At 36.7% G+C, this 15,804-nt stretch overlaps 1 long non-coding RNA gene across 1 annotated transcript in view; it reads right to left on the reverse strand.

Moving 5' to 3' along the window:
• Window positions 1-8,037: 8,037 nt before the first annotated feature.
• Window positions 8,038-15,804, reverse strand: part of LOC102013777 — a 40,225-nt gene continuing 32,458 nt past the window's right edge. The window contains exons 2-3 of the long non-coding RNA XR_001235765.1: window positions 10,938-11,083; window positions 8,038-8,187 (exon numbers count right to left, since the gene is read on the reverse strand). This is a non-coding gene — a long non-coding RNA (uncharacterized LOC102013777). The remainder of the gene's footprint in view (window positions 8,188-10,937; window positions 11,084-15,804) is intronic.

The following is a 15,804-nucleotide window of genomic DNA, read 5'->3' on the forward strand; positions in this document are numbered from 1 at the left end:
TTCATGAGAAGCCACTTTGAAGATATCAATATATAATACAACCACCATTTTTAATTCCCTACCACTTTGTTTGTAACTCTGTATTGTCTGTATTGTGCTTATGATATGTTGTAAAATGTTGTATTTCTGTTAATGTTTCCCTCCTTTTATCTTTAAAAAAAAAAAAAGAAATGGAAGATAAACTCTCAGACCTTGAAGACAGCAATGCAGCTAGTGATTGTGAAAGAAAGACCTCTTAAAAATAATGAAGGAACAGAAAATAATAATTCAGTGGCTGCACGATGAGGCAAAGAAAAATAATATAAGGCTGATAGGTGTCAAAGAAAGCACAGGGGACTGCATGAATGACATAAAGACAATTAAATGCCTATATTTTATACTCTGAGTAACTAAAGAGAAGAATATGCTGTGTATTAACCATTGTTAATCTCCTATTACCTTGTTTTGAATTTTTTTCTCTTTCAAATAAAACAAAAATTGAAAAAGAAACTAAATAAAAAAAGAAATAATAAGAGGATGTTCTAGGATCATAATGGAATTAATCCAAAAATCAGTTATGGAAAGACAGCTGGAAAATTCCAACCTACTTTGAAATTAAACAACACATTTCTAAATAACATATGAGCCAGAGAAACCTTGAGTAATTTTAAATATTTTGAACTAAGTGAAAAGGTAAATAAAATAATAAAATGTTCAGAATTTTTATTGTTTCCTTTCTTCTACTTGCCTTAACTTAAATTATTCTTTCTCTAGTTTCCTATGCAAGAGTTTAGATTATTGACTTTGGATCTCTCTTTTTTTTCTAATTACATACATTTCATGCTATAATTCCCCCACAAACACTCATGCCTCAGTGAGAGGTGTCCTGCCCCTACCTCCATTGTGGGAACAATGCTGAGCCCTGGTGAACTTCAGGAGTTTCAAAAATGACAAAACAAAGGAGCAAAATGCAATCTCAGACCTCCAGCCCATCCAAAACAAGTCTAGGAGACACTGACATGGAAGAACATGGAAGTCACACCTAAAATTTCTGAAATGATAGCAACTGAAAGAAGAAATAATTCCAACAGGCTAGAGAAGAAATTAGATGACAAATAATCTTTCAGGTAAAAAAAGGAATGACAACAATACTAAATGAATTACTCAGCGTATCTAAAGAAGATATAGATTAAAAACAGAGAAGCATAGAAAAGTGATGAAAACCTCAAATGAACAATATAGGAAAGAATTAGAACGCATGAAACAGATTCAGGCAGATATCCAGGTAATTAAAAGTTCCACTCAAAGCTGGCAAAACACTTTGCATGGAACTGAAAGTAGACTTTCAGATCTTAAAGACAACATTGCAGCTAGTGATGGTGAAACAAAAAATCTCTTAAAAATAACGTGGAACCAGGAAATAAGAATTCAACAGCTGGGGGCTTGGGATTTAGCTCAGCAGCACAGAGCCTGCCTGGCAAGCATGAGGTCATGAGTTTGATTCCTGGAACCAGATAAAAACAAAAACAAAAACAAAACAAAACAAAAAAAAGAAAATTCAACAGCTGAAAGTTGATGCAAAAAAAATAAGACACGTAGGTGTCAATGAAACAGAAAGAGTCAACACAAAAGACATAAAAAGACTATTTGCATAAGTAGTAGCAGAAAATTTCCCAAGCCTGGAAAAGAATCTGACATGCAATAAGTAAGGCATATAGAACTCCAATTAGCCATAACAAAAAATCAATATACACCCAGGTCCAGAATAATCAAGATCCCAGAAACTCAGCAAAAGAATACAATATTAAAATCTGTTAGAGACAAGAAACTGATCATCTATAAAGGAAAGCCCATCAGAATCATAGCAGATTTCTCAACACAAACCATCAAGTCAAGAAGAGCTTAGGGTGAAGTATATCAGGTCCTGAAAGAAAACAACTTCCAACCAAGATTGGTGTACCCTGCAAAACTGTCTTTCAAAATTAATGGAGAAATGAGATACTTCCACAACAAAGAACAACTGAACAAATGCATGACCACCAAACCAATGCTATAAAGAGTACTAAAAGATATTCTAAACAGAGATAAAAATGACCACAATTTCAAGAACAACAATAGAAAGGAACCACCAAGCAGAACAATCAATTAAACAGAAAAAAATAATCAACAATCAATTAAACAGAGAAAAGTAGGGAACCAAGAGCAAGTAAGTAACATGACAAAGGTAAACCAATACATATCAGTCATATCCATGGATGTAGATGGCCTCAATTCACCAATGAAAAGAAGCAGACTGTGCAAATGGATCAAGAAAAAAAAATCCCACAATGTGTTGTACAAAAGAAACACATTTAATTGAAAAAGAAATTCATAGACTGAAAATTCAAAGGATGGAAAACAATACTCCATGCAACAGGAACCCAGAAAAAAGCAGGGGCAGCTATTCTGTTTGCAGACAATGTGAACTTCAAACCAAGAATGATCAAAAGAGATAAAGAAGGTCACTAAATACTTGTTAGGGGAAAACATCAAGAGGAAGACATAACAATCATAAACATCTATGCACCAAATACAGGAGCACCCAACTACATAAGACAAATTTTAAAGGACATGAAAAATCAAAAAGGCAATAACACAACTGTAATGGGGGACTTAAACACACACCACTGTCACAAAGAGAGATCAATAAGGGGAAAAATCAGCAAAGAAATAACAGAACTGAATCAATCTTGTGAAGAAATGAACTTGGTAGATCTACAGGCCAATCTCCCTAATGAACACAGATGCAAAAAATCCTCAATAAAATAGTAGCCATCAGAATGCAGCAAATCATCAAAAGATTATACACTATGACCAGGAGGGATTCATCCTAGGAATGCAGGGATGGTTCAATATATGCAAATCAATTAATGCAATGCACCATATCAACAAAGCCAAAGACAAAAATCACATGACCCAAACATACATGTGCAAGCACCGCATTGTGTCACTAGTGTAAAACTTGAAAGAGTTAAGTTAAACTCGGAGGTATGATAGACACTGTGAAATGATAGGAAACCACCGAAGAGTAAAGGGCTTCTGGGATGTGGGAAAAGAGAAGGGAAAGAAGGAGAAATTTTGTATGTATGTATATACAGGATAGATAACATGGTTGTTCTTCTATCTGCTGTTTCTATGCTGAAAGAAACTGTCAATGAGTCTTTGGTTGACCAGTATTGCATGTCTATATCTGTTTTCATGAGAAGCCACTTTGAAGATATCAATATGTAATACAACCACCATTGTTAATTCCCTACCACTTTGTTGTAACTCTGTATTGTCTGTATTGTGCTTGTGATATGTTGTAAAATGTTGTATGTCTGTTAATGTTTCCCTCCTTTTATCCTTAAAATAAAAAAAAAAATCACATGACCATCTCAACAGATGTAGAAAAAATTTTTTGATAAAGTCCAACATGCACTCATGATAAAAACCCTACAGAAAATCAGAATAGATGGTTTTTACTTCACTCTGGTAAAATCCATCTATGACAAACCAACAGCCAATACCATGCTAAGTGGAGAAAAACTGAAAGCTTTCACTTTAAGATCAAGAACAATACACTGATGTCCACTGTCACCACTCCTATTCAATATAGTTCTGGAAACAATAGCCAGAACAATTAGACAAGAGAGGGAAATAAAAGGAATAAGGATTGGAAAGGAAGAAGTGAAATTTCATTACTCACAGATAACATGATACTCTACATAGAAGCCCACAAAATCTCCACCAAAATACTTTTAGATTTAATAACCAAATTCAGCAGCATTGCTGAATACAAAGTCAACACTCAAAAATGAGTAACATTCATGTACACAAACAACAGACACACTGAGAGGGAAATTAGGGAAACCACACCTTTCACAATAGCATACAAAAAAAGAAACAAATTACTTAGGAATCAGTGCAACAAAAGAAGTAAAAGATCTATACAGTGAAAATTACAGTAGTCTGAAAAAAGAATAAAAGAGGATTTCAAAAAATAGAAAGATATTCCTTGCTCATGGATAGCAAGAACCACCATTGTGAAAATGGCCATATTCCCAAAATTGTTAAACAGGTTCAGTGCAATCGTGATCAAAATACCATTAGTATACCTCATAGATCTAGAGAAAATATTCCTAAAATTCATCTGTAACCAGAAGATACCTAGAATAGCAAAAGCAATCCTGGGCAACAAAGGCAAGGCAGGAAGCATCACAATCCCTGATCTGAAATTATACTACAAAGCTACTCTAATAAAAGCAGCATGGTATTGGCAAAAAAACCCCAGCAGATCTGAGGATTGATAGAACAGATTTGAAGATGCAGGCATAATTACAAATACATTCAGTCACCTTTTCTAAGACAAAAGGGCCAAACATGTTCACTGGAAGAAAGATATCCTCTTTAATAAATGGTGCTGGAAAAGCTGGTTTTCCACATGCCAAAGACTAAATTTCGACCCATGTCTATCACCATACAATAAACTAAAGCCAAAATAGATAATGCTCTAAACATTAAAAGAGAAACATTAAATCTAGTGGAAGAGAAAGTAAGTAGGAATCTTGAAAACATGGAGTAGGCAGAGAGTTCATGAACAAAAACTAAGCTGCACAGAAAATACTTCAAAGAATCAGCAATTGGGATTGCATCCTGTTGAAAAATTTCTGCACATCAGAAGAAATCACCAACAGAGTAAAAGGAAAACCCATGAATCTGGGAGAAAATTTAACCAACTGTCCCTCAGACAAAGGAATTTTATCTAGAATGTATAATGAATTAGAAAAAATCAGGCCCCCCAAATTCAAAGATGCAATCCAAAAATGGGCATTGAAGAAATACAAATGTCAAACAAATACATGAAAAAATATTCAGCATCACTGGCCATTTGAGAAATGCAAATTTCCACCTCACCCCAGAACAAACGGCTATCATGAAGAAGTCAACCAATAACAAATGCTGGAGGGGCTGTGGGATGAGGAATCCTTCTCCACTGTCAGTAGGAGTGCAGACTTGTGCACCCGCTATGGAAATAAGTGTGAGATTCCTCAAAACCTAAGATTAGAGGTCCCATTCAATCTAGTTATTCTTCTTCTGGGTATTTTTCCAGAAGAACTGAAAACATCATACCACAGTGATATATGTTCACCCACGTTTATAGCAACACAATTTGTCATAGCTAAATCTTGGAAACAACCCAAATGCCCCTCACCGAGGAACAGATAAAAAATATGTGATATTTTTATGCAATGGAGAATTACTCAACTCTGAAAAAAGATGAATTCGAGGCTTTTATAGGTACATGGACACAACTAGAGACCATACTCACAAGTGAAATAAATAAGAATCACATGTATAAACATTGTATTATCTCTGTAGTGTAAGAACCTGAAAGAGTAAATAAAATCTGACAGGTACAATAGATATTGTGAAAGGTAAAGAAACTGCTCAAAGGGAAGGAACAACCTGGATAAGGGAAAGGAGAAAAGAGAAAGAAGGAAGGAAGTGAAAAAATACACATGTATATGCATGGGATAGGTGGGATAATTGTACATCTGCTTTCTACTTCTCTTTTGAAATGAACACTCAATGCTTAAATTTTTCTTCTTCTTTTTAATTTTTTGACCAATTTTGCATGCTTATATATATCTGGTAATCTGAGCAACTAATTTGAAGACAACAATATGCAATACAGCAGCCATTGTTGACTTCCTATCATCTTTAGTGAAATTTATAGTGTTGCTAACTTTTTTTATTATTTTTTCTGTTTAAAATAAAAAAGCTACAATAATTAAAAGAGCATAGTATTGCCCTATAAAGATAAAAAGCAAATAAAATTAATAAATCCTAGAGCTCATTAACATACTAGTGTATATATAGGCATATGATTTTTTTTTTTTTTTTTTGTTTTTTGGTTTTTCTCTGGTACCAGGAACCGAACTCATGACCTTGCGCTTGCCAGGCAGGCGCTTTTGCCGCTGAGCTAAATCCCCAGCCCCTTATAGGCATATGATTTATAGCAACAATGACATTATAATAATGGAGGAAAAGCTGGTGTTTGGAAACCGGTTTTGGTGACTAGTTTGGGGAAATTGTTTATACATAAAATAGAGCAAAATAAATACGATTCCTACTTCACATTATATACAAACATCAATTCTATACGTGTTATAGATTTAGATGTATAAGGTAAAGTACTATAGCATCTAGAACGTAATGTAGTCAATGTCTTTCTAATCTCTCTTCAGACAAAACTTCTCAAATTGGAATCAAACGTTCTCATCCTTAAGAAAAAGATTGATAAATTGGATATATATTAAAATTGACCATGTCAGTTAATCAAAATATACCACTAAGAAAATGAAGCGGCAAAATATCAAGAGATAAAACATATTTTAAGTACATAATACTGGTAAAGATCTTGTTTTCTGATTATAGAAAGAACTGTTACAAGAGGCAAAAATTTCAAAAGCAAAATGAAAAAAAATTGAAAAGGCACTATACACACACACACACAAATGATAACCTAAACAATAATGAGGAAAATTCAAATGAAAGCTACCTACAAGAAAAGCTAAATTTTAAAATATTTATAGTAGATATTAGGTAGCCATGAAACTGAAAATGACTATAGTCACCTTGGAAGAAACTCCTTACTAAAGCTGACAGTATACAAATGTTGTGACTTTGTAGCTTTACTCTTTAACATATACCTCAAATGATTCAGATCTTGCATTCCAGGAGGCATGCAAAAAATGTTCATTGCAGCATTATTCACTATAGTTAAAACTGAAAACAACTCAATATCTTTCAGTGATAGGATAGTTCATAACTTGCAGCAAACACATAGATACATAGATGTAATGTTGAATGAAAGAGGCTAGGAATAACATATGTTCTTCCACAATGTAATATTCTATAGTATATATATTTTATAATGTGTGATACATATTTATATTCTATGATATAGCTCATAATATATATTCATATTTTATAATACACATTCTATTATATATGTTCTATAAAATACTGTATATTCTATAGTACATTTTTCTATAATATACACTTTTCTATTATACATATATTTAGTATGAGATATAATTTAATCATATTTAAAAATAGGTAAAATGTAGTTTTAACAATGTAGTTTTAGGTGGTATAAAGAAAAGCAATGGCATGATTACTTCACTTCAGAGTAATTGTGACTTCTGAGAGGGAAAGTGGCTGAGAAGAAACAAAGGAGCCCCCTGGTCACCAGCAGTATTTTATTCCATGACCTGGTTGATGACATTGATGTTGGCTTTGTGACAAGTAATTGCACTCTTAAAAGCAAAACAAAACAAAACAAAAAATTGAACTCATGAATCAAAGGGTAAGATTAAGCTAATAATTACTAGTTTTTTGTTGTAGTCTCCTTTATAAAGTAACCTCTCTACAGCAGGGTCATATTACACATTTTAAAATTTTATACTTACGGCATCTTTAGAATTGGTAGACCACAATAGTAGAATAAAAAAGAACCCCAAGTGCATAGCTATATTACACCAAGAAAAAGGATCAGGATGAGTAAAACGTTCTCATTTTACTTGACAATCAGGTTGATTGGTATTCTGATTGAATTTGGGACCAGTCATGATCCAGTAAGGAAACCACTCTGTGATCAGTTATTTAAAATCTCATACAGACACTTGTTATGTTTGTCCGAGAACACAGAGTTTTCAGGAAACATCTTTGTTCCAGGTCCTGCTGGAAGGTCAGTGTGGGGAGGGAATGGCTCAAGTTTGTCTGGCTTGTATAGAAGCCCTCCCCAATTCTGTAATGTAAACCTAGCCTGTGTTTTGCCTTCTGAATGAAGACAGGGTGCATTCTGTCGGTGTGAGTGTGTGTACATAGGTGGCAAGTGGAACGTGACGTGGAGAGTGATGGATCAGTAATAGGAAGTCATTAAGTACCTATTCAGCAGAGGAAATATAAGACTGACATGAAGCACAAAGATTTTTCTCAACAAAGCATTTTACATTTGCATGAAAATGGCCATTGACTTAGGATTTATTAGAATTTTTGAAAATATTAGAAATGGCACCAACATGGACCCTGAAATCTTGTTTTCTAATTGCAGTGATGTCACAAAGTAGGTGTACGAACTTATGCAGATCACTTTTTTCCTCTGGACCTCTGCTTCTTTACCTATGAAGTTAGAAATTAAGACAAAATGATCTGCATTTCTTTCCATCCCAATAGTCTATAATTCTAGGGCTGGGCACGGTAGTGTACCCCTGTAATCCCAGCACTTGGGGGTCTGAAGCAGGAGGATCACTGTAAGTTCAAAGCCAGCCTAAACTACATGGAGAGACCTTGTTTCAAAAAAATAGTCTATAATTCTATGATAGAGAGTTTGATTACATGGGAAAACTCTGAGCCTTTCTTTGCAGAGCCTCAAGGAAGGAACTGAGAATAGTTCTCCCAGTTTCTTAAAGACAAAGGTAGCAAGGCAAGAGCTGGAAGATGTGACAGTGAGCCACTGGTCCAACTGTCGTCTCAGACCTTTGGGACAAAGAATAGGTTTCTTACCATCTCTGGACCTCCTTTTCTTGTCTGTAAAAAAGAGTTGATGATATCTACATCATTTGATTGTAAACTGAAAAAGATATGAAATTTTAAAAGCAGTGAATTTTTCAAGTGACCAGCCTAGTGCCTGGAATATAAGCTTCCAAAAATGCTAAAAGGTAATTGAGGCTGCAATTATTTGCAAAAAGCTATCTAAAGAGAGACTCCTGGAGTTTCACTTCCTCTGACTTCAGAACAATTTTGTCCCTGTGAATCATTTAGGAACCCATTATCTCTTCCATCTTTGTCTTAGATATTGCCTTAAAAATGACATTATGTCACTAGTAATAATAATTGTCACTTCCCTATCACAAATGATGTGCCAGACCTTGCTTCACAATTACGTATAATCTTACAAGCAGCAAAGTAAGGTAGGTGTTTTCTTGCTTGAGGTTAGGACTAGGTCATATTTCACTAAATACGAAGCAATGAGCACCGCACCTTGGACACAGCATGTCCTCATTACACATATTTTTGATTGACTGAAACGTGGCAGTAGGTCCCCATCTTCTCTCTCTAATGTGTGTAGCTATTTGATTTATAAGAAATTTCTGTTCCTGGCTGTGGTCAGCTACTGAATTTATGTGTGACAAGAAAACTGTAGAGCTTGGCAACTCTGCTGTGATAGGTGATGTGTGATTCATTTGGGGGAAGAATAAACATTTTCTATTCAGACTTTGAATACCAGGACCTAATGGTTAGTTAACCATGTCTACTGAATGCATGACTGAACAGACAGGCTCAAAGCGAAGGGATTTTACCCTAAATTGCTCCATTGTGCCTTTCCAGATATCATCTTGTTGCCTATTGATAATATTTTCTATGGTTACTGCCCAAATATAGGGGACAAATAGTGCAATGTAGGGTGCAGAGCCCGAGAGAGATAGTCGAGGACACTGTGACCATCTAAGAGACTGCAGTCTTTCCCTCAGTAAGTCACACGTGTCTGCGTCACGGGAAGTTCTGTGCTTTGGCGCACAGTGAGAAAGCCCTGGGAAGGTACCTTTCATGCACACGTTATACACAGTGCTGTGAGTTTCTCAGAGACGGGTAGCAGGGCACGGGCTGCAGACACCACAGTGGACATCTGTCCAGGGGCTGAGCCCAGCATCACTCCCAGGGGACTAGTCCTGGAGGCTCCACCCCAGGTCATTACTCTCAGCTCTTTAAGTCACCCTGCGTTCCCAGTGGACGCTTTTCTTCAAGTCGGGGAGCACTATGGTAAGAGCTGAACGATTCCAACTTCACCAGTGGGAAAAATGGCCCTGTAAATCCTTTTGAAGGACACCCACCAAGGGTTTCAGTAATAAGGGAAGGGGCAGCCGGGAAATGAATATGATTATAGTAATGGAGTAAAATGTGTGACCCGCCAGAGTTCTGTTAAAGCCAGCCAAAGGGGATGCCACAGTTAACCTGTGTCCCCGGAGAGCACTAACCCTGGAGCAGACACATTAATTAGGGCTTCTGGGGGGCAGGAAAAAGAGGAGAGGCACGCTTAGGTGCAGAGACTACGCTCTGTCTCACTCTTCCTTTTCGCGGGGGCAACCTCTCTTTCTCCCAGTCTCTCTCTCTCCCTCTCTCTCTTTCTCTCTTTCTCTCTTTTTTTTCCACTCATTTTGAATTAAATGTTCACAAGGTCACTGTTGTGCCAAAGGACATTTTCAATTCAAGAAGAGAGCAGGGAAAGAAGTTTTTAGGATGAATCAGTAGGTGGAGCTCTTTCTTTTTATTTTTTCAATCCGAGCTCCCACTTTTAGTGAAGGATCGAGAACTTTTGAATGAAAAAAAATTGCACTTTAAAGAATAAAAACACATATACGATGTCCTTTCCTAATTGAAAGGGTATATTGTGAAATCATTACTGTCACAGAACATTTGTGCTGCATATGAATGCTTCAGCAAGGAAAATATATAAACCTAAATTGACTTTAGCAATTTGAAAGTGATAGTGGACATCTGTGTTCAATAACTTTTTGCTGGTAACTGGTGTTTAATATTTCATGTCAAATCAAGAAGAGTGATAGAAGGCTTTCGAACACAGAGATGGCTGGCATTTTTGTAGCACAGCCTGCCCTTTGTCATACACACCATAAAGAAACCTGCTGTACTGAGGGTTGAAACTGCACCAGAGCGACTCCTTTTTTGGAACTTATATAAACTTCCAGAATACACTGTCTCTATTTTCTTTTAGAAAGATGTCTATAAAAAAAACAGGTTAAAGGACTTCCAAAGCTCATTATTTATTTAAGGGAAAAAGGGTGTGTGTGTTTTGGGGGTAGGGAGCTCTTGGAAGAAATTACACGGAATAAATCATCTAGAACAAATCTTACCTTTGTGTTTTCATCGGTCCTGTTTCTTTCCTCTCCAGTGTGCAGTGATGTTGAGGAACTTGGTTGCCAATGGAAACATGCCTTCCCGTGGCTCACAATGAGATCTAGATAGCATTTTAATGTTTCTGTAGTGGGTCCGGGTGGAGCTGTGGAGTGAACAGTAGCAAGAAAGAGCTGTTCCGATAACTTTAGCCCACCGTGGACATGAAATCTTGGCTCTACATGCAATGTCTTGCTATTTTATCCCAGCAAAAATGTGATAAAGGAAGGACTGAAGGGGCACCACTGTTCTTTGAACTGTCCACAGGCTTAGCACTTAGTCTTGAAAATGGTCATGTTGCCCTGCTGCTGATGGTAGGTCATGCTGACCTCCACATCTTCCATTTGATTATCAAACATGAGGCTGGACCCTTGCTTGGGTCTGCTTTCACTAGCATATAATGAAGGTAAAAGACAAGGCCTCTAGAGTTTGAGGTCTCTAGACATCTAGGCATTATTTATGTTTCTACTGATTTGAGGAGCTATACAGCTGAGCAAAATGTTCCCCACAGCACCCCAAAGGTAAAGAGGTCTTAGAACAATCAGATCATTATTCAATAAAGTGCTCTTCTTCATTTCTAAAGAGAGCATTTTAGTGACAGAAAAGCAAAATACTAAAAATGTCTCTCAACCTGGAATAATTTGTTGTAAATTTAAATTTATGTTTAAGAATGGGAGGGAATAAGATTAAACAAGTTGTTTATAGTTAAATGGGAAAATCTCAACACGTAGGGAAAAAAACAAGTAGATAAAAAAGTAGGAATATGCCCCACAGTATGATAGTCTAATGACCAATAAGGCTAATTTTAGAAATGTATAGTTGGGCTGGGGATATATCTGAAAAGCACAGTGCCCCCCTGGTAAGTGCAAGGTCCTGAGTTCGATTTCCAATACTAAAAAAGAAATGTATAGCTGCAGGGACATGACAGATAACTGTACATAATAAATCACATACGAAAGATTAAAGAATTGTCTTGGTTTTGAAATGGCATTAGTCAAATATCTGTTAATGCTTTGCAAAATTTCAGTGATTGTCACTTGTTACAACATTCTTATGAATATCAAAGAACTCCAAGAATCTTTGTTGTTTAGGACACAGAGCTGAGGTAATATAGAAATTTTCTAGATTGCTCCAAACATTTGTAGGCATATTTCTCCAAAAATCCAAGCAGCACAGCCAAGGAGTACAGAGGACAGGGCTTCGAAGCCAGTGACTTAGTCTACCTTTTTCTCTTAGAGTAGGAAACTGCCCTTGTCCACCAGCCTTGGGCCCTCCAAGTGCAGTGTGCAGGAGCCTAAGCTGATCTCCCTGGCAGATGTTAAAACGATAGAAAAATGCAGATAGCACGCTGGGAGAGTATGGCCTTCTCTTTCTACAGCTGCCAGGGTGATCTGCCTTGGGGCTAAGTCTGCTTCCCATATAATCCTTAAGTACAATCCCAGCTATTGTGGCTAGTTAAAAGGGTGAAAGAAAAACGATGTCACCATTCAAATGTTTCCCATGTAGTGTCTGTTTATTAGTCACCACTCTTATGTATCACCATTCAATGGGAAGGTTCCACGCTGACCGTAACCATCAACCCACTCATTTTCTCCAGACTGCAACTAACCCTGGACAATTTAAGGCCTCTGTAACCATCCATTTGCCAAGTTACGTGGCATTGAAGTCAGGGGTATAGACAGAACTTTATGACACAGCAAGAGAAAATGGTCTTTCCAGTGACATATCAAACTGCCCTATCTGCTGCTTCGTCACCAGAGAGGACCCAGTGCCTCAGTCACAAAATACCATCTTTCTGAAAACTGATTGTCAGTGTAGTAGGAGCTGTTTTAGCTACCTATTTGCAAATTAATATCCCGTTACTGGTACCTGTTTTATTAATAATCACTTGTGTTTTTTTCAATTTCAGACATTAACTGTCTTTTAAATCAAAATGAAATGTGTTCTTGGCAATTCCTAACTCAAGCATGTGATTCCCCATAAATCTGGGAAATGACACAATGTGCACTTTGCCTCTGGCATACCTCTTCAGAAACCAGGGTTATGCAAGAAGGGACACTGAAGAACTAGGAAGACCTATTGTGCAAAGCCTCCCCAAGTTCTGGGAAGGACTGGCTTTTTAATACTGACAGAAGCAAAGCTCTTCATCACATCAAGTTTTGTATTGTGCATGCACGTGTGCACGTGTGTGGACTCCAAAAAGTTTTCTCTTCCTAGCAGCTTAGTGATTTCCTGGAGTCTAACATTCATTCTTCCTATTCATTTACACTTTCAGGATAAGCTATGATTTTCAGTTCTGATTTAATTAGAATCATGTTGCTCATCTTCCATGTTCTATTCAAATTTTATAATTTAAGCAATTATAAACTTCTCATTTCCAAACTTTCATTAAATTAAAGAATCAAAATTATTTTTAAATTTTACTTTTTCTTGGCTAACACTCTCTACCATAAAGATTAAAAAAGTCAAATACACAATTAATTATTAGTAAGATGATCGCAGGTGCCCATGTTCCTTTGTATTAGATCCTTTTAATGACCTAGTAGGAAAAAGGAGACAGGTAAAAGCATGATTTCCCAAATGAAAGAGATGAGAACTTGGGCAGAAGATTGATGTATCTATTACTGAAATTTTGTATGAGCATTAGAGGTCTTAGGATTCCTAATTTATAATAAAATCCACAGTGATAGTCAAAGCTACTGTACATTAAACAGCATAATAAGTGTTTACAACATACCTTTTCTCCTTGAATCCTAGGTCAACACTATTTGGTAGATATTGTAAACCACATTTAGAAAATCAAAAAGAAGTATTCAAAAGCAAAAGATCGTGTGTGTGCGCACGCACGTGCACTCACGCAGTGGGAAGTTAGGATGGAAATCTGTCTGCCTAATTACCAAAGTTTCGGCGTAGCTCCCTGTTCTGCGGGCTCCTACATATCCAATACGAATGCACTAGTTGTACTCGCCATTGGAAACAATATCGCTGACTCTGTCTTGATAACTGTGCAGCTTTTATTTCCCAGGATTCTTATAAATACAACCAGGGCAGAAATAAGGACTGTATAGCGTAGCTCACTAACAACGAGTAGTGTCTGGAAAGTTGAGAGGAGAAAGACAAGACGGCAAGAGTCCGCTTTGTGAAATGAGATCAATTGGCAGATCATTTCTGCTTAAGCAGGGGTTTTCTTCCACTCTCTGTTCTCCACAGAAAACAGTACGGCGAAGTGTATGCTATCACAGTGCAACAGCAGGTAGAGGACAGTCGGGCATGCTGCAAATGCTACCTCTCACGATAACGTCGTCTACCGTTCCCTTCACCAGAGAGGGAGGGTGGATCGCAAGCTGGGTCAAGATGCCTGCTTTCTGTCAGAATGATTCCGGTCAAAACACACTGTCATCACTGTAAACAAACCCGTTTACTTTTACGTTTAGTCCGCTCAGATCGTCCTTCCTTTCCTTCCTGTGAGCCATGGCTCTCAGCTGTGCTCCTCAGCATGTGTCCTCCATGTCAGCATCAGCAGAAAGTCATCTCGTCTCTGCACCGCCTGTGCAAAGACCACAACTTCGAAGAAAACTAAATATGGTCCACAAATTCTTTCTACATTCCCCGTGTTACTTTAATTTGTTACAAAATAACTTTTACATTTGTTTAATTCATTTCCAAATTTGGCAAAACCTTATGTCAGAAACCTTAGGTCAGTTACCTGGGTGATAGGGCTGAGAAACCAGTAGCAAAATTAGAGTACTTTCGTGAGTATAAAATTTGTGAAGGAATTTTGAAAAGAGTAATTGTGAAACCAGGCAATCGAAGGACATAGATAATGAAACGTATAAATAACTTTCCCATGGCTTTAGAAGTGCGTTATGATACAATGTCTTAGCCTTTGCTGTATTATTTACGCATATATCTTCATTAAAATGAGAACTATTTTAAAATGAACCCTATTGAAGTATATATTACACGTGGGAAATACATCCACTCAGCTATTACTAAAAATCCATATTCCCCTTTCACTATAGCATCTCTACAAGAAGAACATTTTAAACATTTTTTATAGCGATTTATCTTTGCAATATACAGTGAGTGCATTCAGCACAAGATGGCCCAACACATCTTAACTTTCTTCATCTCTTTTCTCTCCTTTCCAACCTCCTGTTTTTGTCACTTGGTCTCTTTCCCTTTTGCAAGACACTGATCACTCTTTCTCCTATTATCTGTCTTTTTTTGTCTCCCCCAAATATTTTCTGTTTCTTCCCCCAGTAATCTCCACCCTACAGTTCAAAACTAGGCAATTGCTGCTTTGCTGTCTACCCCTAGATATTAAAGTTTCATATGAATGAATTATAAATATGCAGTCTTTTGGTGCCATTTATACATCATATTTTTCAAATTAGGTCACAGTGTTGCACATATGAAGAATTTATTCCTTTTTGCGTACTACTAGTTTGCTGGGATGTACTGCAGCACCCGTTGCACACTTTTTTCCAATTGTAGAATGAAGCTGTTAGGCCAGGTGTTTGGTGACTATATGCTTTTTTCTTTTATGTAAGCCTGTAAGGCAGAAGTATGAATAATAGGTTAAGGGTATATTTAACTTTATAACAAACTATATAAATATTTTCCAAAGCTCTGTACAATTTTACGTTTCCACCCAATATAAGATTCCACATTCTCCACATCTACCTCCTTGCCACTGCCTGGTACTATCTTAATTGTAACGATGTAAGTGGGTATGTAATGGCATCTCATGTAGTTTAAATTTGTATTCACAGGGAAGCTAATGATATTGAGTATTTCTTTGTGACTTACATTTATATATCTTTG

Source organism: Chinchilla lanigera, unplaced genomic scaffold (assembly GCF_000276665.1).
Source record: "Chinchilla lanigera isolate Chin_1 unplaced genomic scaffold, ChiLan1.0 scaffold00047, whole genome shotgun sequence".
NCBI lineage: Eukaryota > Metazoa > Chordata > Mammalia > Rodentia > Chinchillidae > Chinchilla > Chinchilla lanigera.